The 26,090-nt window shown below is 34.0% G+C and overlaps 1 long non-coding RNA gene across 1 annotated transcript; it reads left to right on the forward strand.

The window, feature by feature from the left end:
• Nucleotides 1-22,729: 22,729 nt before the first annotated feature.
• LOC114404914 lies at nucleotides 22,730-24,735 on the forward strand. The gene is made up of 4 exons (XR_003665157.1): nucleotides 22,730-22,863; nucleotides 23,697-23,827; nucleotides 24,187-24,232; nucleotides 24,444-24,735. It is a non-coding gene; the product is annotated as an uncharacterized LOC114404914 (long non-coding RNA).
• Nucleotides 24,736-26,090: the final 1,355 nt, after the last annotated feature.

Raw genomic sequence — 26,090 nt, forward strand, 5'->3', positions numbered from 1 at the left:
TTAAATAAATGCACAAACCCAGAAAATAAGGAAATTAACATTGCAAATATAATATTTCCGTCAGACAAAATATACAAAAAAAAATTAAGCAGTCATAGGCAGAATTTTAATTATCAGACTTGAGTGACATAGATCCTATTGTTGTTGGCAGGATTGAAATCAAACCGAAGTGTTGTGTCCTTCAAAATGTTGTTGGTTGTGCAAAATTCCTTCCATCCTTTAACGACAGTTTTCCTATGGGTGTAGCAAATATTTAATTTGTAGCGGATCCCATTTTCATTGTTGTTGAAAAACAGGATAAGCGAGTGTAATTTCCACACCTTTAACATATCTGCAATATCCTTTGGTAGACTCTACCAAAATGGTGTTTTCAGAATGAGAAGGAACAATGTTAGAAGTAAACAAATTTGAAAGGAAAATGAAATGGTGTAAACATGAAATAAGGTAAAATCAAACCAATTGACTTCTTCTAGCTTTATAATCAGTGAGTGTAACTTCCCACTGTATTATGTCTTGTGCACTCGATTCTGCAGGGGCTGTTATTTGCTGATTTTGTTACGGTTGAACAAGTTGTGGGATGTCTTATGTCACCTATTCTTGCTTGAAAATTGTGATATTGAAGACTGACTTTTCTTTGTATCTACCCAAATAGCGAAAGCAAATGGAGTGATTTGCTGTAATGTTGTAGTAGTGGCAGAGCTCTTCTCAGCCAATAGTTAATCGTTGGTCTTAACGGTTAAATTTGAAGTAGATGAAGTTTTCGTTTTTGTTGAAATCCATCAGGTGCCATAGTTGTGTCAGTTCCCTTTCATAATGTCTGTAAAATGATGAATCAACCAAACTGTAGCACTGAAATGGAAAACATATCACAAGACATTAGAGAAAAGTGGATGAAACAAAATGTTATACCAACAAAATATAGTTGGAAATGAAAAAAAATAAAGCAATGTATCAAAACTGGAAAATGGTATGGGTATGGTTTTACATACCTTTGACTAGTCATAGTTGTACTGGGAAAGTGAAAGAGTAATCGCATATAGAAAAGGTTGTAGTAGTACATAATAGGAGAAGTATTTCAACAGTGTAAATATGAAATCCAATATGATATCACGTATCATGATGACTAGACTTTGCTTAATGAAGGAAAAGGTGCAGAAAAGTTACAGGAACAAAAGAAAAAAAACTATCTATCAGAAAAATAACATAGGATGACTAAAGGAAAGAATAAGAAAAGAAAGCACACACCCCATGTTTTCTTGTGGATGCTTTGTTTATCTTTTTAGTAGATTTATTTATCATTCCCCTTTCCACCCTTGAGGAGGGAAAAAAAACCAAACAAACATAAGAAGAAAACTGAGAATTGGATAGGAGAAGAAGAAGAATAAAAGAATAGAGAAAAGAGGTACTCTAGATGAAGGATAAAGATGAAAATCATATAAAAAAATGAGATAGGAAAAATGATAAAATATTAGAACAAATTAAAGAGGAGCAGTAATCTTGAATTTTCCAAATACTACAAATAAAACAAAATAGCTCGGGAGGAGAAACAGAGAGGACAATATAGTTCTGTTCCAGATGATGATTAAATGTTTAGTTAATAAAATTTAAGAGGTTAGTTTGAATATAAATTGTTGGGGTGGATTGTGGAAAGTATATATTGAACTTCAATGCTAGGAAACATAATATAGGAAAAGTAAAAAGATAGTATTTAGTTGTCTATCTATAGGCACGTGTTGCAAATCTACTATGCATCCAATTGAGAATCGAATGACTTAGGCCTCGAATCTCAAGTGTGCAACATTCTCTTGTAGGGGTAATTATTATTATTATTATTTGATAAATGTAACTTGTGAGGAAGTCATGTTAGTATAGGTTTGGGGTGATTTAGTAAAGCTGTGAAAGTATATTTGTCTTTATAGGCGATCAAAAGGGTCAAATAGGTCTTTGTGTTTGTGAAAGTAAATTATTGGTGAGTGATGTTGCTTGTGATTTTTCTGTTTATGTTGTTGGATCGAGTGGCCTTGGAATAATTAAGAAGGGGAGGTTGAATTAATTATGAACGTGTCTTGATTAATTAAAATTTATCCTTCTTAATATTACTAGATTCAATTAGGCTTTACTACTAAGTTATGAGAAAGTAAAGAACAGAAACAATAACTTAGACAAAAGTAAAACGGAAATAAAAAGTACACAACGAAAATTAAAGAGTGTAGGGAAGAAGAAAACAAACACAAGTTTTTATACTGGTTCGGCAACAGCCCATGCCTATATCCAGTCCCCAAGCAACCACCAGTTCTTGAGATTTCCAATAACCTTGTAAAATCCTTTACAAGCAAAGATCCACAAGGAATGTACCCTCCCTTGTTCTCTTTGAACAACCAAATGGATGTACCCTCCACTTGAACTGATCCACAAGAGATGTACCCTCTCTTGTTCTCAGTATTACAACCCAAGTAGATGTACACTCTACTTATACCACAAAGGATTTACCCTCCAATGTGTTAAGACAAAAAATTCTCAAGTGGTTAGTCCCTTGAATCTTTGTAAGGGGAAACAAAAGATACCTTAGGCGGTTAGTCCTTTGAAATCTTTTGTTTAAAGGGAAGAGGAAGAATCAAAAGAATTCTCAGGTGGTTAGTCCTTTGAATCTTTTGACAAAAGAGAGAAGGAAGAATCAAAAGAATTCTCAGGCGGTTAGTCCTTTGAATCTTTTGGCAAGAAATAGAAGATATCTTTTGTCAAGAGGGAGAAGGAAAGAAGAAGAAGAATAGCACAAGTTTTTGGTCAATGAACTTTTCTTTGACAAAGAAAATATTGAACAAAAACTTTTAGAAAGATGAAGAGAAATGAATCAGAAAGTCTCTCTTGAGTTTGTAAATGAATGAAAAGAAATCACTTTTTTGAAATTCGTGTCATGGTCACATATTTATAGTCATTTGATGACTCAAGTTAAAAGTTGTGACTCTTGGCAATTTCTTCAAAACTAGTTACTTTAAGAGTTGTGACTCTTGTGAAAACTAGTCACTTAAAAGTTGTGACTCTTTTTGAAAATTAGTCACTTTAAAAGTTGTGACTTTTGAAAAAAATCTTCAGAAACAAGTCACCTTAAGATTTGTGACTTTTGGTAATTTATTTTTCAAAATAAGTCACTGGTAATCGATTACCATCATAGTGTAATCGATTACACATCAATAGATGTAACTCTTCATGTTTAAATTTAAAAATTAAAATGTTTAGAAACACTGGCAATCGATTGCAAGTATTGTGTAATCGATTACAAGTATTGTGTAATCGATTACACAAGTTTGAAATGATATGAAAATGTTTTATCACAAGTTGTGACTCTTGAATTTGAAATCTAACGTTTTAAAACATTGGTAATCGATTACATTATTATAGTAATCGATTACAACTTTGTAAATCAGTTTGAAAACAATGTTGGCTACTGGTAATCGATTGTTGTCTTCTGGTAATTGATTACCAGAGAATAAAACTCTTTGTTAAAATATTTTTCTTTTGAAAAATTCTTTTGAACAAAATTGTGCTATTCAATATTTTTTGAAAGACTCTTTTAGTACTTATCTTGATTGAGTCTTCTCTTGATTCTTTACTTGAATCTTGAGTCTTGATTCTTTACTTGAATCTTGAATCTTGATCTTTGATTCTTGAAACTTGTTTGACTCTTGATTCTTTGGCATCATCAAAATAATCTTGGAAGACATTGTTTCCACATATGTTAGTTACTATTAATGTTTTGGAATATGTTAATTATGGTTGAATTTGTAGCAAGTCATGTCCTATGGCATGTATGCGTGGTTTTTGAAGCAAAGATGAAATTGTAGAAATCAAAACAGTTTAGACACTAAATAGAAGATGAAGAAGGATAAAGTAGCATCTTAGTTTACAAATTACATCTTTAACTAAATCTACTACTGGTAAAAAGAATTAGTTAAAGAATAGCATTGTGATACTATTCTTGAATTAAATCTCTTGCTAGTAACAAAAAATGGTTATGTCAAAAATGTGAAAAACACAGAGGTAGCAGTTGGATGGTTGAAATATCAGGAAAGATGAAGTGGGTAGATATAGATTTGCAGAAAGGGTTGCAACAGTGTTCTGGATAGGTGCATGCAAATAAAAGGTACGAATCATAACACAACAAAAATGTGTTAATTGCTCTCAACAATCATGGATATAGAAGGTGAGATCTATGCATGCGTCAATTGCTTCTAAGCAAACAAACTAAAATACTTCTTTAAAAACAACATTGGTAGTTGTCTGCAGTGGGTTATTGTCCTTGTCATGGATTAATATTTTTAAGCCTGGTTTGCTCTGAACCCTTGAAATTGCCACATAGAGCTACCCATGACTAAAGACAAGTCTAGGTAAGTAAAGGCCAATGCATGCTAAAGATTGATTTTGAGATCTGTTAATTGCAATTGCATATGACACTATTATAAGAAATTGTCTTCTTAGTTTGAAAGGCCATGGACTTTGTGAGGGTGACATTGACATTTGTGGAATGTAGACCAAGCTGTTTATGTTATTTGTAGACATCAATTTTACTTCTATAACATGATTAGCAAGTCTCGTTACTATCATTCTTGTTCCATTGCACAATCCCTCAGGTTGGTCTAAGTTTCTAGGTAGCATAATAGGGCAACCAACCTTGAGTTTGATATTGTGAATTGCAAGGCCTAATGTGGATAATGTACTAAGAAATTATGAGGTAATAGCTTCTAGCGATTGGCTCTGAACAGTCTCTGATTTCTCTATAGAGTCACAACTTAAATACTCTCTTTGTTCTCCTGATTGAATGAAGTGTTTTATTTAGATTTCCTAATTAATAATAGCAAACATAAGAGACAATTTTTTTTTGTTGTGGTAGGTGAAATGTACCTGGGATCAAACTAAGAATATATTCATTGACTTTATCAACAACCTCAATTGTGGAAACCAAAATTTCCCTATTGCATAAAATTATGGATCTTTAAATCTCTAAGCATGAATATGTATTGTCAACAATAGCATGAATTGGGTATGTGAAAACAAAAATTAGCAATTTAGAAGGAATGTTAATTGAGTCATATCCATCATTGTTATATGAAAATTTTCCTTCACCAACATTAAGTATCCATTGTGAAAATTTTTGAAGCTCTGAATTACTTGAATTGTCTATATCCTGTAAGATTCACATATTTTTTGTGAGAGTGAGGACGTCACAACTGTCCCATTGATATGATGCATTCGCAGTGGCATGAACTATATCTGATCTGCTTCCTCTTGGAATGATAGACAAAATTTGTCTAAAATCTCCTCCAAATACAACAAACTTTTCCCCAAAAAATTTTGGCTCATTGCTATTAGTTTTCATGATGTCTCTCAATGATTTGTCAAGAGCCTTAAAATAAAATTTATGTGCCATGGGAGCTTCATCCCAGATAATTAATCTTGTCATTTTTAGCAAAGCTGCTAGCTCACTTCCTTGATGGATGTTGTAAATAGAATTGTCTAATGTAGGGATAGGAATTTTGAATCTTGAATGAGCAGTTCGACCACCAAGTAACAACAGGGAAGTTATACCGCTAGAGGCTACATTTAAGACAAATACTGTGTTGTGCACATAATGCAGGTGACAAAGTTTTCCACATGGATGTTTTGCCTGTTTTGCCTTAGCCATACAAAAATACATCCCACCTTTGTTTTTGTTTACAACACCCATGATCTTTTGAAAATGTCCATTTGTTCACTTGTTGAAAAAAATCAATAGCAGAACGAGTTGTTATGATTCATAGTATGTCATCATTTTTGTAAACAATGGTTGGTATACTTGTTAGTGATTGAAAATAATTCTCAAATTGGAGTTGTATATCAGCCACATTATAGTCCAATTCTACATGAATAAGCCTATTGCTAACTTGGGCAATAAAACAACTATCAAGATAAGGTAAAGAAGGGAATTGTTTTAAACTTCTGCTATTTTTGTTCAGCAGTTTCTCTATTTCAATTAAGGTTAGATTCAGTAGTTCCATTTGTGTGAGTTGCAAGTCTATCAAATAAATTAAGTAAGATTTAGAGCTGGACTATGACCTAATGTTTTGTAGATCATTAAGAGAGAGTTCATACCTGGAATATGTAATGCTCTTCTTTGTTCAAAAAGAATGCCATCTAATAGCCATTCCCAAGTTTCTGCCCAAACATTTTTAGGGTTGTTAATGTTGTTTGATAGTAACATTGTCACGAATAATTTCCTTAGAAAGCATCCCAAACTCTAGTTCTTAGCTTCTCTGATTGCCTCTACAAATTCTTTATCATCTTTGAGGAATCCTATGGCAAAGCTTGCCTCCTTAAAAGTAGAGTAAACAATATTTGCAACAGTCTGTATTTCCTCATAGGCCGTCAAACCTTTTGAAACAATTAGCATCATCCTTAGATAGAAAAGTTCTTGAGTTCTTGGTGGAACCCAAATTAGTCTACCTATAGTGTTTCCATTTTCCCTACATCTCCAACATTTTTTTTTTTTCACATAAACAAATCTAGTTACGAATTGGCTATAAGTGAGATCACTGGCCTTAGGGTAAACTTTGTGATGTAGCTCCATGTGGAGCTTGTAGGCCTTAGATCTTCTTCATCAATGGAGTCCTTTGCTTCTTGAAGATCAATGGCAGTGGAATGGAGAAGGAGGAAAGATCATTGGAGACGCTACTTCAAGGAGAAGATGAGTCAAGAATAAGCTCACCACCATAGGAAGTCATGGATAAGAGCTTGAAGGTAGGAAAAGATGAGTGGAGGAAGAAGGAGAGAAGGAGCATGAAATTTTATGTCTCAAATGAGGTCTGAACTTTGAAGTGTAATTATCAAATGATCAAAGTTGAAAAAATGCACACACAAGACCTTTATTTATAGCCTAAGTGTCACACAAAATTGGAGGGAAATTTGAATTTCTATTCAAATTTCACTTGAATTAGAATTTGAATTGGTGGAGCCAAATTTGGAGCCAAAATTTCACTAATTATGATTAGTGAATTTTAGTTATGGTTCAGCCCACTAATCCAAGATCAAGTCCAAGATTCTCCACTAAGTGTGCTTAGGTGTCATGAGGCATGTGAATCATGAAGGACATGCACAAAGTGTGACTATATGATGTGGTAATGGGGTGTAGCAAGCAAATGCTCACCTCCCCCTTAAGATGGTCCAAAATTTAATTGGATTGAGCTTCTCCCAATTCAATTAAATTTATTTCCCAACACACACACATCAAATAGTGCACTTAATTCATGTGAAATTACAAAACTACCCCTAATACAAAAATTAGTCTAGGTGCCCTTGATGTGTCATTATTTTCTCCTATTTCTTAACCCTTTTTGTCACCAATTTAATTACGGATTAACTCTAATTGTCAAATTTATTATTCAGTTTTATCGATTGGGCCCACTTAACTAATTTGGTGTTTTTAATTCAATTTCAGGATAATTATAAGCAATTGGGCTAAGCCAGATTGTACTTGAAGAGAGCAGACAATTTTATTAGATTTCGTCTAATTTCATTTTTATTGCATTCAGTTTTTATTTTGTTTTAGGCAAAAATAATGTAATTAGGCCCAGTGACTTGGAGTGACATTTAAAAACAACACAACCTTGGGATTCGAGATGATTCTATTCTTCAGGAGAGAATACCCAAGCTGAGTGCATGGAGTTTTAGGGTTTTACGTTTTTAGCTTTGTATTACTGTTCACGTGAATTCATTTTCCATTTTCTGCTTCCAATTGCAATTTCATTTTTGTTTCTTCTTTTGCCTTTAGTTTCATTTTCATTTTCTGCTTATAGTTTCATTTTCGTTTTCTGCCTTTAGCTTCACTTGCATTTTCTGCTTTTGTTGAATTTATGGAAGGCTAAATTTCTAGTGTTGTTTCCTTCTGAGGACGTGAATTCATTTTCCATTTTCTGCTTCCAATTGCAATTTCATTTTTGTTTCTTCTTTTGCCTTTAGTTTCATTTTCGTTTTCTGCTTATAGTTTCATTTTTGTTTTCTGCTTTTAGCTTCACTTGCATTTTCTGCTTTTGTTGAATTTATGGAAGGCTAAATTTCTAGTGTTGTTTCCTTCTGAGGATGAAGCATAACTCTCTTTGAGGTTCTGTTTTTAATGTTGCTCTCTTATCGGTTTTCCCTTCACCAATTAATCCACATTCGTTACTATTAATCTATGCACGCTTCATGTTCGATTAATTGTCTCTGTGCTTAAGTTACGTTCGTGCTTAATGAACAAGGGATTTATTGGTGTATGTGTTGCTTAATCACATATTGACAACCCTAAGTTGATTTTCGCTTAGTAAATTAAATTAGGGTTGGATTAAGTGGTCAACTGTTAGGGATGAAATCCTCCTAACCTAGCATAAGAGAATGACTTCTGAATCAAGAGGAAACAACATGTTTTTAATACTATTAATTTTCTATTCCAGTCTACTTGTTCTTTAATTCACAAAACAAACAACCCCCCCCCCCCCCGCCCAATCCTTACTGTTATAGCAAAGCATCTTATGAACATTAGGTTAGTCATTGCTCGTTGGGAGACGACCTAGGATCACTTCCTAGTTACTGCAATTTAATGTTTATTTGATTCGGGTACGGCTTCGATCAGCCCTAAAATATAAGGATAGAAAAATCCTACATTAGTAGGGTACCCTCCTTACACTATGAAGCCCTAAATACAAGGCCAAAAAATAATGAAACATTAATCTAATATGTACAAAGATAAGTGGGCTCATACTTAGTCCATGGGCCCAAAATCTACCCTAAGGCTCATGAGAACCCTTGGGCCTTCTCCTACATCTCTGGCACAATCTTCTTGGAGTCTTCTATCCAATGCCCTTGGGGGGTAGGATTGCATCACTTTGTTTGCTTCCATCCATGAGTAAACATATATTAACTGACACTTGGTTTAGAGAGCACATCTTGAACATCTGCATCATCTTGGAAGTAGATTGGTTGTTGACCTGGAAGATGGAAAATAGCCTTTCAACTGCTAGATTTCTATGATGAATTGGAAATGCGAAAATACGCCAACAAGCTTCACTTGGTGATATATACCTGCATTGAAGGTAGTGTTGAATCTTATCAGCATTATAAACCATATTTGATGTGCTTTCACTTCAAGGATCAATCACTATAGTGATATGATCATAGCCTTTATTAATGTATTTAAATAAGTATTTAATTGAGGTACTCTAGTTGCACCATTCAATATTAATGTGAGCTTTGTACCTCAACAACAACCATGTATTATAAGGAACGACACTATGGTTATCAATGGAGACACCACCTTTAATCAATGTTCGCCCATTGTCTGTTCTTTTGTATGTTGCAAATCCATCTTGTTCAATAATTATTTGTTGCTGGAATTTTTTGGGGTGGTACCTAGAACACTTTCCATTCTTCATGCATGGAAAATATTTATTGGCTGATCCACAAGGACCATGGATCATGTGAGTTTTTACCAAATCATGCAAGTGTTTATCAGATTGAAGGCATGGTATCTCCGTGGAAATTATTCTATAAATATCATTAGGTGTTGGATATTTGTCGGCTGCATGCAAGAACAAAATTAGATGTGCATGCGATAATCCATGTTTCTGGAATTCTATTGTATACATGTCTGCACCAAAAAAAGAGATTTGATTATTGAAAAGGTGTGGTGTTATAAAGGACAACTGGAACGATTATTGTTCATAATAAACTTGAATTCAACAAAACTGAGCTCACGTGCAATAACTCTGCCTAGCTTGTTTTTCTTGGTCAAATCTATTAAAAGTTGTTCAAATTCAATTATAAATACTCTAACAACAATGCCAAGTCTATCAACAACATTTAAATTCATTAATGATAGTATGTTTTGCACTTCAAGCCAATTTAGACTGCTTGTGAAAGTGAGAAAGAGGTATGGGAAACCAACATTGCTGTAGATTTACATCGCATCAAAATACAACTGATCCATGTATCTCCGCCCACAAACAAAAGATGAAGGTAATATAACTCGTTCGCCTTTATTTGAGCCTTGTCTCTCTGCATCATTGTTAGATGTGTGGTTGAGGTTGTCATGTTTGCCAACTCTCAATTTAGACTGATTCATTCTTATGAAAGCAAGTCGCTCTGACTCAACCATAGTGTAACCATCAACTAAAAATTGTTGGAATAGTCTCCTTGATCTAAATAATGTATGTGCTTCATTTTCTCTTGATTGGATTCTGAAACAAAGCCATTCTCTAACTGTCAATTTATTCTTGTTGCTACCATTGAAGCAACCTTCAACCCTGTGAAGAACACCATGTCGATATTCATCCTCCCCATAAGGAAAAAGCAGTGGATACTGATAAGCCAAGTAACTCGTGTGCAGTTCATTAATCCGTTGTAGCTTGCCAGTATGAGTTTCCAAAATTATATCTTTTTTGGATGGAAAATCAAAATCACCTAGAATTAGTGCAACAACCTCAAATACATGGGGTATGTTGTAGATCCTTTCATCATGTGATCTATTGGACATAAGCCTCAAATTTAGATCATAAACTGATTTATTCCTCAATTTGTCTCTAGCCGTATGAAAAGATTTTGTGTGAATATTATGTTCATCTAACATATTTGTTAATCTGATAACTGTTTCTTCATGTATATGTTTGTAGTTGGTCTTGTAATTGCAAAGAGTCATTAAATTATAAGTGGAATTAATATTGGACAGTTAATATTTAAAACATGATAGTGATCCCACCTTATTGATAAAATTCTATTACTGATTTCATTCTCCGGATCATAAATCTATAGTTGTGCATACTTTGACGGTTTTCCTTCTATTGGCAATAAGCTGCCAATTCTATGACAGGTCTGACCCAGGTCTGCCCATCACTGAACCATCAAATTTTGCTCCAGGTGAAGTGAAAGAAAACATCATATTATATAGGCGGATGTTCTTCTGATAATTCCTACTATTGGCCGCTTTGCTGTCACACAGTAGATGTTAGAGAAATGGTGGAGGTGGTTTCAAGAATGGCAGTTGAGCCTTTTCATTACCACAACATAGTTGGAATTTTGGGTTTGTAGTGTCTGTATGCCTACGAATCCTTTCTTGATACCACTTGTTTGCACTGCAGTATGTACATTGCATGAGTGGTTCGCCTATGTCAAAATATCCTATCAAATTCATTGTTAAAATGTACTTCCCATTAGCTATAAAAAAATTGCACAAAGAGCAGATTTAAAAATGAGACTTAAAAGATTAGTAGCTAAACAACAAATGATGAATATAACCTTCTTCACTTTTAGATGGTTCATCTTAATAAGAGCTTGAAGCTGAAACAAACTCGAATCCTAATATATGATAAAACTAAAGTCAGGTGAAACATTAAGATAACATGTTTATGTATGGAACACTATTTTGGTTACTTACATTAAGTTGTTGCTCAATAGTAGAATCATTATGGTGTGCAAGATGAGATATTGAGCCTTGAACATTATCATAAAAATTAAATTGATAAGTAAGATCAAACCTCTTGTTCAGGTCAAGAGGCTGTAGGTGTACTATCTTGGAGGAAGTTCCCTACTGGAAGAAAATGATGGATTTAATATGCATCATAGGAGTACTGCTTGGCTAGATCACATGGAATTGAGATTGTTGAAGATGTGAGTGTTTTCTCTCAACATATTTTTTTCTTCTTTTTTTCATCTTATATCTTTGTTTCATCCTTGCTTCAGCTACAACATGTTTTTTTTTGTCTCCGACTATACCCTCTATTATTATGTGCTCTAAAGTATGTTCTTCTTCTACGGTGTTACATGATTCATCGTCATAAGAATTTGAAGTTAAATCATAGCTGAATTCTAATATATACACAAAAATAAGATAGAGTAGTAAAACAAAATGGTTAAATATCTAACAATGTTTTCATTACCTGTGGAAAGTTGGTGTTGAATAGAAGATTCAATATGGTATACTAATTGAGATGTTGAACCCCCAATATCATGAAACAAATGTAATCGATTAGTTGTTTGTCCAAACCTTTTGCCCAAGTGAATAGGTTGAATAGTGAGTAATTTTGTAGAACTTCCCTATCGCAACAGAGTGCCGGAATGGATATCTATTATAGAAGTATTGATTGCTTGCATAATTTGGGAAAAAGATTATGGACATTGTAAGTGCTTTCTTTCAACATATTTTTTTTCTTTCAACAAAAGTTTTCTCTAGATCCTTGCTTGAAATGCAACATCCTTATTTGCTTTGTTTTCATTTTCCATTACTATTTGTTCGAAATCATAGTGCAAGGTGGTGTAATGTAAAAATAGAGTTATAGGCCTGTAGTATTAAATCAAGAGTTTTTAATTGCACAACTTTTTAGATTGATTGGTCCTTGTGCACTTGTTGGACAGCTACATTAGTAGGCTTCGATTGATCAATCATGAAATTTTCTCTCTGATAGTTTTAATAATACCAGCATCATCTAACATCTTCATCACAGAAGAGGAATTGAATTTGTGCTAGTACTTACACCTTAACGCAACAGTTAGACCAAACATTTTATCAAGAGGGTTAGGAAAGTGTTTAGGTCCACCTTCTCTAGTCTAAAATAGATGGTCACAATGAAAGTTAATAAAAATTGTGAAATTGAATAAAAGAAAAGCATACGATTTGTATTTCAAAATTTGCCTGAATCATAACAGTCCTCAAATCTGTAGCAGACATTCCAATTACTCTAGTACAATCACGATCCTAAAAAACAAAAGTGGCTGATCCTTTTCTATGGCAAAGCATGATCTCCACCCTATACATGAAATTATACATAAATTCAATAACGTGGTAATAGGGACAAGCGAAAAAATGCACTTTTTGATAAAAGACGCATAATAGATTTTTTATTAAATTTTCCGCATGAACATGTGTAAGCCACGTCTACATGATCTGATTTTTTAGTGCACCTGCCACATGAATAATAAAACCATCCACCCTTCCTAGCTATCAACTAGGTAGTAGTCCAATAGTACAAAGATTAGTGTCCTGATGAACATTGAAACAAAATGCAAGATTTTTAAAACAGGAATAACTAAGAAAATGAACTCATCAAAAAAATAATATAAAAGGCAGCAAAATAACATGGCATATAATGAGTTCAAAATTTGCACCAAACAATAACATACATTAGCAACATCATGAACGTATGAAATACTGAGAATCTTGGACTTGTACAAAAAGTGATCAAGCTCTGAAAAGTCTGAACCTTGAGAGGATTGCCTTATACTAAATGATTGATTAACATTTGATGGTTCACCTAAACATACAAAACTCAACCTACACACAAATTAATAAAACAACTTAAAGGTGAAATAAGATTTAATCCCAAATAAGACCATACCTCTCTATGTAGATGGCAAAATTAAGAACTTCGTAATTGATGAGCAACTTTGATCCATACAGTGAGTTAGAGATGGTTAACCCATGAGTAACTGTAATATACCAAAGATTACAAAGATGGGGAAAAAGTAAGAAGTTAAAAAAAAAAAAGGAAAATAGATTCCAACTGTGGCATAATGAAAACCTAAAACCAAATCTCTGAAAGCAAACCTAAAACTCAGTCTCTGAATTGACTTACCAAATCCCCAAAAATTACACCTCAATATAGGGAATGAAAACATAAAAAATTAATAAGATCTGTAGACACCATCAGACACTAAAAATATGACCTGAAACCTAAACCCTAAACATGTAACTTCCAACCCCAGAATCCTAAGACCAAACTTGCAAAAAATCAAAGCCTAATACCCAACCTGAAAACCCAAAAACAAATTCTGAGCTACATCACATGCAAATAGAGCACATTGTAAAACCATCTTGGAGCAGCCAACAAACAAAACTCAAAAACTAAAGCCCAACACTCAACATCAAACAGGAACAAACGAAAAACCACCATGAAAGCATACCTTGTGGCATTTTAACCCTAGCCAAAGTTAATATAATAACAATGGGACTTAAATCCAGATTTTCCTTAAACCAAAACATGAATTTGGTGGCATGGTCACTCCACAGAGTGCATCCAAAAATTTGGCCACTAAAAGAAAATGAAAAAAAGCAAACATGAATCACAGAGAATTAATTACATGACAAAAATCCACAAAAAACAAATGTCAAACATAGAGAATTAGTTAGATGACAAAAATTGAAGCATACATACTACCTCAGATCTTAAGATTAAAAACTACTCTTGTAGGTTAGGAAGCTTAAATTTGACCTCCTCTACAACACCAATTACATCTACGGTAAAGGATGTATTAGTACACTACTAAACATGGCAAATTTAAGAACATAAAACTAACTTGAAAAGAAGTGAAACCAACTCACCAATCAGCATAGTAGGATCATAATTGCCATTAGCGATGTCTTCAAAACTCTTAAACTCATATGATTAAAGAGGAATTTCAGAAAAATCCACTTGCCTCAAAGTTGTACCATTAGTGAAATAAAGCTTGAATGGATGTGCACAAACTCTATACTAGCCATCATTCACAACAACCCTAACGTTATACATATAATATGTTTTCCCTTCCTTAAGTTCAGCTTCTTAACTTTCCAAATCCTCTTTCTTAACAATGGGCTGGATTCTATCCCTTTAGCATAACAAAAAAAATACAGCATAAACTCTATCACATTAGGAAACAAAGAAAAAGCTAAATCACATCATACCCTTCCATCCATCAAGACCATTTCAAGGTGCCTAGACTTTTCACGCACCTGGACAAACCACCGATCCACAATCCAAACTACAAGCTTGAATGATTCTTTGTTATCATCAATAGCTCCAATCATATCAAAACTCTGAGACATCTCCTACAACAAAACTTTAATAAACAATATGATCACAAAATGCCACTTCAAACACAACAATAGTAACATACCTTCTTCATTCAACATGTCACTTCAAACACAACAACACTAACATACCTTCTTCATTCAACATGTCATATGGACCATGAAAAAAAATTCATTTAACAATCATGTCACGCTAAACACTACAAAACAACAAAAGACAACCTAAAATCCCAAAAAGTAAACCTAAAACCCATTCTCTGAATTGACTAACCAAATCCCCAAAAATTACACTTGAATATTGGGAATCAAAACATTAAAAATTAATCTAAATTAGTAGACACCATTAGACCCTAAAAATAAGACCCAAAACCTAAACCCTAAACATGTAACTTCCAACTCCGGAATCTAGAGACCTAACTCCCAAAAAATCAAAGCTAGTACCCAACCTCAACCCACAAACGAATTTCCAGCTACATCACAAACAAATAGAGCACAACGTAAAACTAACTTGGACTAGCCAACAAACAAAACACAAACTAATTCCCAACACTCAACATCAAACAAGAACAAATGAAAAAGCAACATCTGAAACCCTAACCCACCCCACTTGAGAAATCGAAGCCCAACACCCAACATCAAAGAAGAACAAAATAAAAACCAACATCACCAACCCTAACACACTGCACCAGCGAAGTCAAATCCCCACACATAACATCAAACAAGAACAAACGAAAAGAACAAAAGGAAAAAACAAAATAAACCTCAGCACAACTTCGTCATCAGTTTCACCTTCCTCGTCGGAACAAAATAAAAACCAACGTCAGCAATCCTAACACATCGCATCGTCGAAATCAAACCCCAACACATAAAATCAAACAAGAACAAATGAAAAGAAAGAAAGGAAAAAAAAAACTCAAAGCACCTTCGTCGTCAGTTTCACCTTCCTCATTGGTTTAATCTGAAGAACAACAATAGAGCAACTACAGAGAGTTTAAACCCAAGCTTAACACCCCAATGTTTAAGCTCTGTCATTTTTAACCTAGGAAAATGGAAAGGATGAGAAAAAGATGGGTGCAAAAAGTAGATATTCAGATATTGAGAGCAGAGAGCAAAAAGGAAATTGTTTTTTTTTTTACACAACACACAAACAAAAGAAACGGATAGGAGAGGATCAAGCTACATGTCAGCGTTGGAGGCAAGGAGCATGGGGAACAAAGAAAACAAAAGAAGTGCATTGGGCAAGCCAACACAAAGGAGAAGCCATATGTCAGCATTGGAGGCAGGGGCAATTTGGACATTTTGACAGCCTATTCCATTATTAAGTATATAGTAGATTTTCTATGATGGTCATAAGAGCTGGTCTTATTTAGGCTTTCATGGGCCTGACTACTTATAAGCTACTTACCATTACGTTTCTTTTTTCACCTTCATTCACCCTTATAGTCTATACTAGGCCAAGACAGGTGTGCCCATTCTTTGAATCTGAGACCCACTTCCATCGTGTTCACCTCCAAGGGGTCGGGACCTAGTCCCTCCTATTTGTGCACCTGCTTGCACAAGTATTAGATGTGGGTCTCGACATCCTTTCTCACAAAAGGTCAAGACACAGGGTGAAATAGGCACTACATTTTGACTTTGGTAGTGGTGGTTGTGCTCGCTCCATGGCTATGACAGGTCTCTTTCCTTGTCCACCGAGAGGCTTTCCATTCCTAGGTAAAAAATTTAATCCCCTTGTTGTCATGAGCCTAGGTACCTTGTCTTCATCCGATATGGAGTTATTGCCCAATGCAAATGCTAAGCATGGAGCTTCATCTTTTTTCGATGTTATGGCTCGTGCATGGGCCCTGGGTCAATTTGGGTGGCCTGAGAGGGGGAATTTTGATGAGCTTAATCATAAGGTTGAGACCTTGGATGGCCAAGTAAAGGTTTTTGAGAATGAGAAGGTAGACAAAGAGCTAAAATTAAAGGAGGTTGAGGACCAACGTCAGTCTGATCGGGATGAGATAAAGAAATTGAGGAAGTCTTTAGAAGTGGCTAGTCATATGGTAGATGATGAGAAGTTGGCTAAGTTGAAGTTGGAGGCTACAATTAAACAAGAAGTGTTTGAATAACATACCAAGGGGTTTGAGAAGGCCAAGAGACAGGCTATATTTCTTGGCTTTATTAATGATGCTAGTCACGGCATCGAGAATAACATTTATCATGGTGATACTTTGCAACATCCATGATACTCATGCACCTAAGCCAGTGGTGGAGGCTTCTAATGTGCCTTCGTATCGAGACTTGTGTTGCGGAATCTAGAGAGGTGGGCGAGAGTGAGCAGAAGAAGGATTAGGTTGCTAGTGGTGATCGAGAAACCTAGGATCTTGTTGTTGCCTGACCCTGTAGAGCTTTTTTGATTTTATTTCACTTAGTATGTCATGATGTTTCATGTCCATTAGGGTCTTATATTTTCGTTGTTTTGTACTAGCATTGACCCTTTTGTGGCAGCTTTTGATTATGTATTTGCTTTGTCTCATGAAAGTTATTGTAATGACTTTGGTCTTTTTATTTTTGGTAATGAATGTTGGCTAGGCGTTGTTTCCATTTTATTAATGTACTAGTGTTTAGATTTTATGCTTATTTCGGTGAATTAATATTGTGATAGTCAAAACATATGCTTCAACTAAAAATTAATATTCCATTTTAGGCGTTTTTTCCATTTTATTAATCTACACATATGCTTCAACTACAAGATGTTCGTAATTAAGACAAGTTACAATGTTTGTATATATGGTCAAGACACATTTCTCGTGTTTATGATGCCAAGAGGTTGAGACATATGTCTCACTTTTGTTATGTGAGACCGATACTTGGGTCTCATTTTTTATGCTATTTGTGAGGCTGAGACATAAGTCTCATTTTTTTGTTATGTGAGGCCAAGACTTAGGTTTCATTTTTTATGTTATTTGCAAGGTTGGGACATAAGTCTCACTTTTGTTGTGTGAGGTCGAGACTTAGGTCTCATATTTTATATCATCTGAGGACTAGTTTAGATACATTTGAACATTGCATCGAGGGATAAAACCTTGATAGGGCATTTAATAAGATTGCACCATCTACATCGAGGGATAGGACCCTGGTAGAGATTTTAATAAGATTATGCCATCTACACCAAGGGGTAGGACCTTGGTAAGCCTTATAGTTTTTATGTGCACTGCATTGAGGAGCGACCTTAGTAAGGCATTTCTCTTGGATTTGCACACTACACCAAGGAGTCCTTGGCAAGGCATTTTGTCTTAGACAAGTAAAAACAAAAAACATAGTCATTGTATGATGTAAAATAGATACTTTCATTGATGTGACAGTGTGCTTGATTAAAACATCTTTGGCCAAAATCCTTTCACTTTCTTATAGGGAAAAAAGACCAAGGTATGAAAAATAGTACATCACCCTTGACATTACATATTAACTATAATAAAACTTTAAGTAAGTGTTATTCCAAGTCTTAGGAATCACCTCTCCTGACAAGTGTTCCTACTTATACGCTCCGTTGTTCAAATTTCAATTGATGTGAAATATTTGGTCTTGCCTAGTTGGATGATAACTTCCCTTCCTTAGAATCCTTTCTTGCTGCACTCTGAACTTTCTATACTAGGTCTCCGATGTTGAAGTCCCTAGTTATTATCCTTGAGTTATATCTTTTTGAGGCTTTTTTCCTTTCAACTTCAATTCTTACCTTAGCCATACCCTTAAGTTCCTCAACAAGATCAACTCTCTTCTGATGGAGTTTTTGTTCTCTTGCTCATTGTAGAGTGTACGACATACTGAAGGTTCTCCCACTACGATCGAGAGCATGATATCCACCCCATATGTCAATTTAAAAGGTGTTTCATTAGTTGGCGACTGAGGAGTACAATGATACCCCTACAATGCTTCTATCAAGACTTCAACCCATCTTCCTTTGGCGTGTCTCAACTTCATTTTAAGTTCTCCCAAGATGACCTTGTTAGCAGCTTCTGCCTGTCCATTAGATTAAGGGTGTTTCTATTGATGACGCTTAATGTCGAATGCCCAAATCTTCAAGAAGCTCTTCAAGTTTCTTATCTATGAATTGTCTACTGTTGTCGGTGACGATAGCACGAGGAATACCAAAGTGGGTAATGATGTTCTTCAATACAAATTTTTGTACATTGAGTTGTGATTTAAGCCAAGGGTGCAACCTCAATCCACTTAGTGAAGTAATCCACTACTACAAATAAGAATTTGAATTGTCCTTTTGCAGGCAAAAATGGTCCAAGTATGTCCATCCCCTGGATTGCAAAGGGCCATGGACAAACTATGTTGTGTAGTTCATCAGCTGGTTGATGCAATAGGTTGCCATGTCTTTGGCACTCGAAACATTTATTCACATATTTTATGCAATCACTTTGGATTGTTGGCCAATAGTACCTGGTCCGTAGGACATGGCTTGCCATTAGTCATAAGGTCGTGATCAAGTGGTGTAAGGCAACAGTTAGGGTTCAATCCTCTAATATTAAGGGTGACCTTGTTGAACCTTTCGTTGAGCATTCTAATAGGTTTCTTCTTGTCTTGCCTAATATTGACCAGTGCCATAGAAGTCAAGTGATAGGGTTGACTTGCAACAAACTAAGTGTCGAATTGGGTTATCAAGGTGTCGAACAAATTGATGAAGTACAGAGGAATTTTTGTAAACCAACTCAATGGTGGGCCCTTCAATGAAGTTTGGAAGATTCGACATAAAACATAGTCATCGCTTATGTATAGGTTGATTTGGGTAAGGTAGACATCCAACTACTTATCCGGACCCGCGACACCATCATATTTGTCCATCGTTAGACCCTTCCAAGAAGGAAGGGGTGAACTTCCACGATGTCTTCAACAAAGGGATGCCTTCGGGTTCCAACTACCAAGCTTGTTGATGTCAAGGTACCTCACTAGTCCTAGGCATACAAGTGGTGTTAGGTACGTCCGGGATACCTTGGTTTCCTTTCGTATGATGGGATGGTCTCCAAGTTGAGTCTTGTCATTGGTCTTGGATTTCTTATTGTTGTCGAAGGGTCTCAATTTCCTTCACATGACATTTTTTCATGGCCTCCATCTCAGCTCGCAATTCTTGAATCGCGTCTAAGTGGTTGATCACGTCCTCAACATGCACAAAGTGTGCATTGTTGAGGCTTTGTGCTCCTATGTTAACATCGTCTTCCAAGTTCACCTAGCTCCTTGTCGCTACCATTACCTATGGACCGTAGGAAATTTTCACTCGGCCCCACAGTGGGTGCCAAAATGTATCTGTCTAAGGGTATGATTGAAATTCTCCTTTGATGTTTCAAGTTGTGTGTCAACGTCCGTGTCCATTACCCTCCTCCAAGCATCGAGAAGGGGCGTTCCTACGAAGGTACTCCGACACTCAAGTCAGATATTACTCAATATAGTAAAATAAGAGCAATAATGATAATGAATAGATAACTTTACCTCGAGAATTTCATCATATATATACTATTTTAATGAGCCTTAGATCCATGGGTCCTATAATGTTATGATGATATTTATCATCTTGGTAAGATAATATTATAATTATATTATCATTATTATGATATTTTGAGTAAGGTATCAAGAGGTCGAGGGTACAATATTAATTGATTTTACCCTTAAAAGAAGCAAGAATATTTTTTAATGTTTTATTTATTAATTTTTAACATTGAAATTTTTTTGTTATTAAAAACATTTATTATTTATGAAACACTTGTGTCAACTCTTTTTCTTTTTCTTTTTTTTATAGCAAAAACATGTCTTGGAAAGCTTCAAAGACGGAGCACAAGATACCTACTAGGTCGGAACCAAGGCTCCCTTTAAACCTCTACAACAAAGCCCATACCATTAGAAGGGAGAAAACAAATACAAAAGGAGAACAAACCACACCATGGTGGGAAATAACACCGAACCCGTGTGATAGTTACATGGAAGTGTTCCCAACACTTGTAGCGGAAAAGTATGATCTATTTTGCATTAAAAAATATACAACAATAATAAATAGAGAAAAATAGGTTTGTGTACCCAGATGTGCATTCTTGAAGCAACAAAATTTTCCTTCAATAATGTGAAGACTCTACGTGTATCCACACCGAAACTAAACTCTGCTATCAACTATTTGATGAGTGGAACTCTAAAGAGCAAATCATCTTTCTACTTTTCAGGTCTAAACTAGGCTTGAACTTTTTTAGTTTGTGTGGTTGTCTGAGGCTTCTATTTATAATGTTAAAGAGATATGGATTTGGGTCCTTTTTTTTCAAAAAAAAAGAAAGATTTTATTTAAAATAATTTCATATCTCTTTATCTTTATAAAAATAAAAATTATCTCATATCTTTTATTTTAAGAAGCTTCCTGGTATAAGACAAAGATAATTCATAATTAATTGCATGATTAATTATGATGATTAATCACATGATATGATCCTAATATGCAGCAATAGAATATTATTCTTATTTTATGGACAACTTTCACATTTACAAAGTAATACTCCTTTTTTTTATTTTAATTATATTCTTGGTGCTACCAAAAAATATAATAATATTCTACTCAAATATTTACTTGAATAAATTAAATTTTCTAATTTAATTATCAAATAAATTATTTTATTTTGCAAAGATAAAAATTTGTGTGTGATCTCATATGTTCAAATACTAAACCGGTAGTAAATTAATCATGATTGATTTACTAATCAAGATAGGCGTCAAGCAACACTCCTTAACGTCCGGATAGCATGAAATAACATCTTTTGTTGTCAAGAACCAATAAAATAATAATGTAATATTTTCTTCCATCATTTATAGCTCAAGGCTAACTCTAGAGTATAACATTATTGTCAAACTCTAATAAGCAAACACATTTAATCTATGAATGACGTGAGAAACTCTTTTCTTCTCTCATTCAATTGTCTCGGTCAAGGTTTTAATTCTATCGTAGAACTCAAACTCATTACCTATATCTGATGGATTCCTTCTTGATTAATTATTAATTCTACAAGTATTTAATCATATCCAATATTCATTCAACTAGTGCCTTAAGACATTAGGTGTCCGAAATTAAAATATAACAAATAACTTGTTAATTATTATGATAATCTCAGGTAAAAAAGAAACTATTATATTTTTTATCGAGGACTTCCTATTGACATATCAAGGTAATATTAACTATTAGGAATTCTCAATTAAGTCAATTCTGACATCCCCCTTAAGAATGATGTGTTGAGTTTATGTCTGTCCAAGAGTTTCTGTAAAACAGTTTTATATCATCATTTAAATTATTTTAAGATAATTATTTTAAAAGTCAATAAATTATAAATTTACCATACATATTAGATTATGATTGAATAATTGAATAAATTTTTTTACACTATCAACTTATAATCCTTTTTGTCAAAAAATAAAGCAGAATAATACAGTTTCCATATCATGGTTTATATTTATTAAATTATATCTTGATATAAAGTATAATAAATATTTTTTATGACTGAACTTTTATGTAACTTATTTAAAATTGTAGAAGATCGTCATCCAAATAGTTGGAGGGTGCAGAGTGACTCACTGTGACGGAGGGCATAAAATTAAAGGTTTAGATTTCATATATAAAAGACTACCGTTATATTATGTTATATATATATATATATATATATATATATATATATATATATATATATATATATATGTATGTATCTATACTAAGTCTTATAAATGAGATGTATATGGAAAAGGCTATTATGTCCATGCTCCAGCTGTTGACATGTGTCCAATTTATTGGTTTTTTGGGCATTTCTGCTTCAGTCTTTGGTTGCTCCATGTCATTTTGGCCTTGCTTCATTTGTCGCCGCGTGCATTTCCTCTGCCTTCATCTCAGACGTGTGCCACACAGAGATCGAGTCTGCCTTCATCTTACCACTCTCCAAACTTCCATTCTCCCCTCTTTTCTCCAACTCAACGCAACCGTGACAATTGCGCCGAATTTCTCCACCTTCACTTTGGTAATTTCCATCTTTTGATTCGGTTTTTTCTCCTTTAATTTCATATTTTTCTTTTCCTTAGAAGATTCCACATCAACTCTACATCTTATCGCGTTTCAATTCCAATAAATATCTAATTGGGTCTTTATCTTTTCAATTATTGCTGCGGGTTTGATTCATGTGATTTTCTTTTCCTTTTTTCTCTCCTTAATTTTACTCTTCTGCAGGGAAGGTTTTTTTCTCTCTACCTACTGAAGGTAAATGATGCCTAATAATTATTGATTATTTTTTCCATGTTTCTATTGATCGGCACGGTTTTGCGTGTCTGGCACAATCCTGGTCAATTTATGCGGGAACATATTGTGGGATCTCTTATAGTTAATTTCGTCCCTGTTATTTTTTGGTTTATTGGTGAATCAGATCCGTGGTGGGGTAATTTATGAATGCTATTATTTCGCTACCTCTTTGCTATACCCCTTTTAGGGTTGAGGTTGAAAGGGGAAACCTTTGTAGAAGAATCACGCAATTTATAACAATATATATGATTTGATATTTTTTGTTGTTTGTGAAGGTTTGAATTTATTTTTTTTGGCCCTTGACTTGAAGGAGGTTCCAATATATTGCTTTCTTTTTGTTATCTATTTGTGTGTGAGAGCAGATGGTTAGGGGAGGAAGGTTTAGCGACAAACGCAATTTCAGGAAACCTTTGTAGAAGAATCACACAATTTATAACAATATATATGATTTGATATTATTTTGTTGTTTGTGAAGGTTTTAATTTTTTTTGGCCCTTGACTTGAATGGGGTTCTAATATATTGCTTTATTTTTGTTATCTATTTGTGTGTGAGAGTAGATGGTTAGGGGAGGAAGGTTTAGCGGCAAACGCAATTTCAGGAAAAGGTTCGATCAAAGGAGCTTGTGTTGAACCCTAATGTTTGCTAATTCGTGTTATTGTTGCTGCTGTGCTGGATTCAATTGTTTCAGGTTTGTGCTTTTGCCCTTAGATTCTAATTCGTCTTGGCCTCCTCATTTTTATTGTTATTGAAACACTAGAAGTACTTATTGCTGGGTTAAGTTGATGAATCGATTTATAGATGTTTGCATTTGAGAAGCTATATATATTGACAAAGCCATTTTATTTATTTTTATATTTGGTTGTTGGAACAAAGTGCTTCCAAAAGTAGATGTCCTTAGGTATGATAATTAGCCTATGCATCAGTACCGAAAATTCTTACAACATTAATTTTGGCTGAAATATTAATAATATCTAGGATCATAAATAATGAGTGTGATTTTCAATTTCTTGAGTCTGAAATCTAATTACATGCATGTTTTCTGTATAGGCTCTTCAAATTGTTGGAGATTCTCTATGACTTCAATCCAAGCAAGGTGTTAGCTCCATCTTTTTCTTTAGTGATACCATATATAATTAGTTTAGTTTTCATTAAAAAAATATATGTCAAAGTGATTTTAAATAATTTTGATCCTTATTTATTATGTGTTTGTCTATTGAAATTTTGTTTTATCTCAAAGTTCATTATCTCAATCCTAAAATTCTTATTATTATTGGAAATTGATAATAGTTGACGCTGTCCAACAGATCAAAGATTTCTATAAGATCTCCAGAATCAAGTGACCAGGAGATTCATGCATGTGAAACAAATCCAAAAAGAGACACAAACAAGATACATAGAGAGTGTGAGTGGAGATGAAGAGGGCAAGAGAGTTGCTTGACAATATATATGATTTGATAATATTTTTTTGTTTGTGAAGGTTTTAATTTTTTTTTTGGCCCTTGACTTGAATGGGGTCAACAAAAAGACAGTGTGAGTGTTTGTGTGCAATCACTACTAGAAAATAAGGTTTTTACATCGGTTATTTAAGACTTTCAACATCGGTTATTAACCGATGTTGAAAGTAATATCGTTAACATCGGTTTTTCAAAACCGATGTTAAATAATAAATACAACATCGTTTATTTGAATAGCCGATGTTATATGATAAAAATTATGAAAAAAGAAAGTTATAAATCTACATATCATCATCGGTTTTTTAAAAAACTAATGTTAACTGGCACTAACAACATCGATTTTTTTAAAAAACCGATGATGTTTTAGAACTTTTTTTTTAATATGCTATTTGTTTTTTCAATAAATCCAAAATTAACCTACAAATTTTAAAACCAGACCACACAACATATAATTTTCATTTTGTTTTGAAACAACTTTTACCAAAAATTCCATGAGAAATTTACTAATTACTATGAATTAAAAGCATATTTAATGTTGAGACATGAATTGTAAAAAATGTAAAGTAACTAAATATAAACTACAATTACAAAATTGCCTAAACATCCTAAGTTTCATTTTTAACTTTCAAATAGTACTTTGCCCACTGGATGCGAAGCGCCTTCAATCTCTCTGGTTCCAATGGTCTAGCATCAATGAAATACTGCATGATATAATAAAACACAAGTTAATAATATAATAGCATTCATAAAAAAATTGAAATTTGGTGAATTAAAAATTACCATTTCCCAATTATTCTTGAAATTTTCTAAGATTATAGTTGACATCCAGTGCATGACGTAATACCCACACTCAGTGATTCCTTTTTGTCTATTACACTAAATACATTATGAAATTTAGATATTCAACGTTAAGTACAAATTAGTCTACACAGTACTAAAATATAAGTAGAAGCATATTGTTTAAATGACTTACTTTAACAACAATCCACCTAGCAGCAGGCTTGGATTTACTTTGTTGAGTATCATCAAGTCCTTTCAAAGCACTGTTGAATACAAACATTGATGCTTATTGTACAATTAAAATTTTGATGTTCATGACTAATGCTAATGCAAATTTATTGAAAAACAACACTCACCTGTTAATTATGCCTTTGAGGTAGTTGTCTGGCCTATTATGCAACGAACTAAATGTATTTAAGGAATTCACAACTAAAATGGACTTAAAAGTAAAGTTAATCCAAAAACAAAAACCGAAAAGAGAAAAAGGCATTCTTAGAACACAAATGTAGAGATTCAAATAACTTACTTTGAGCGTCGAATTTCAGAACTATGCGACTATTCTAAGTGCGAAGAGGAAGGTGATCTTCGCGTTCATGATCACGGGTTCAGAAAACAGTGTTCTTCAGGGTTCAACGAATAAGTGAAGGGTTTTTCTCCTATTTCATTTTATGTGTTTTTCTTTCCCTAGTTCTCACCACTAAAATGATGTCGTTTTGG

Source organism: Glycine soja, chromosome 1 (assembly GCF_004193775.1).
Source record: "Glycine soja cultivar W05 chromosome 1, ASM419377v2, whole genome shotgun sequence".
NCBI lineage: Eukaryota > Viridiplantae > Streptophyta > Magnoliopsida > Fabales > Fabaceae > Glycine > Glycine soja.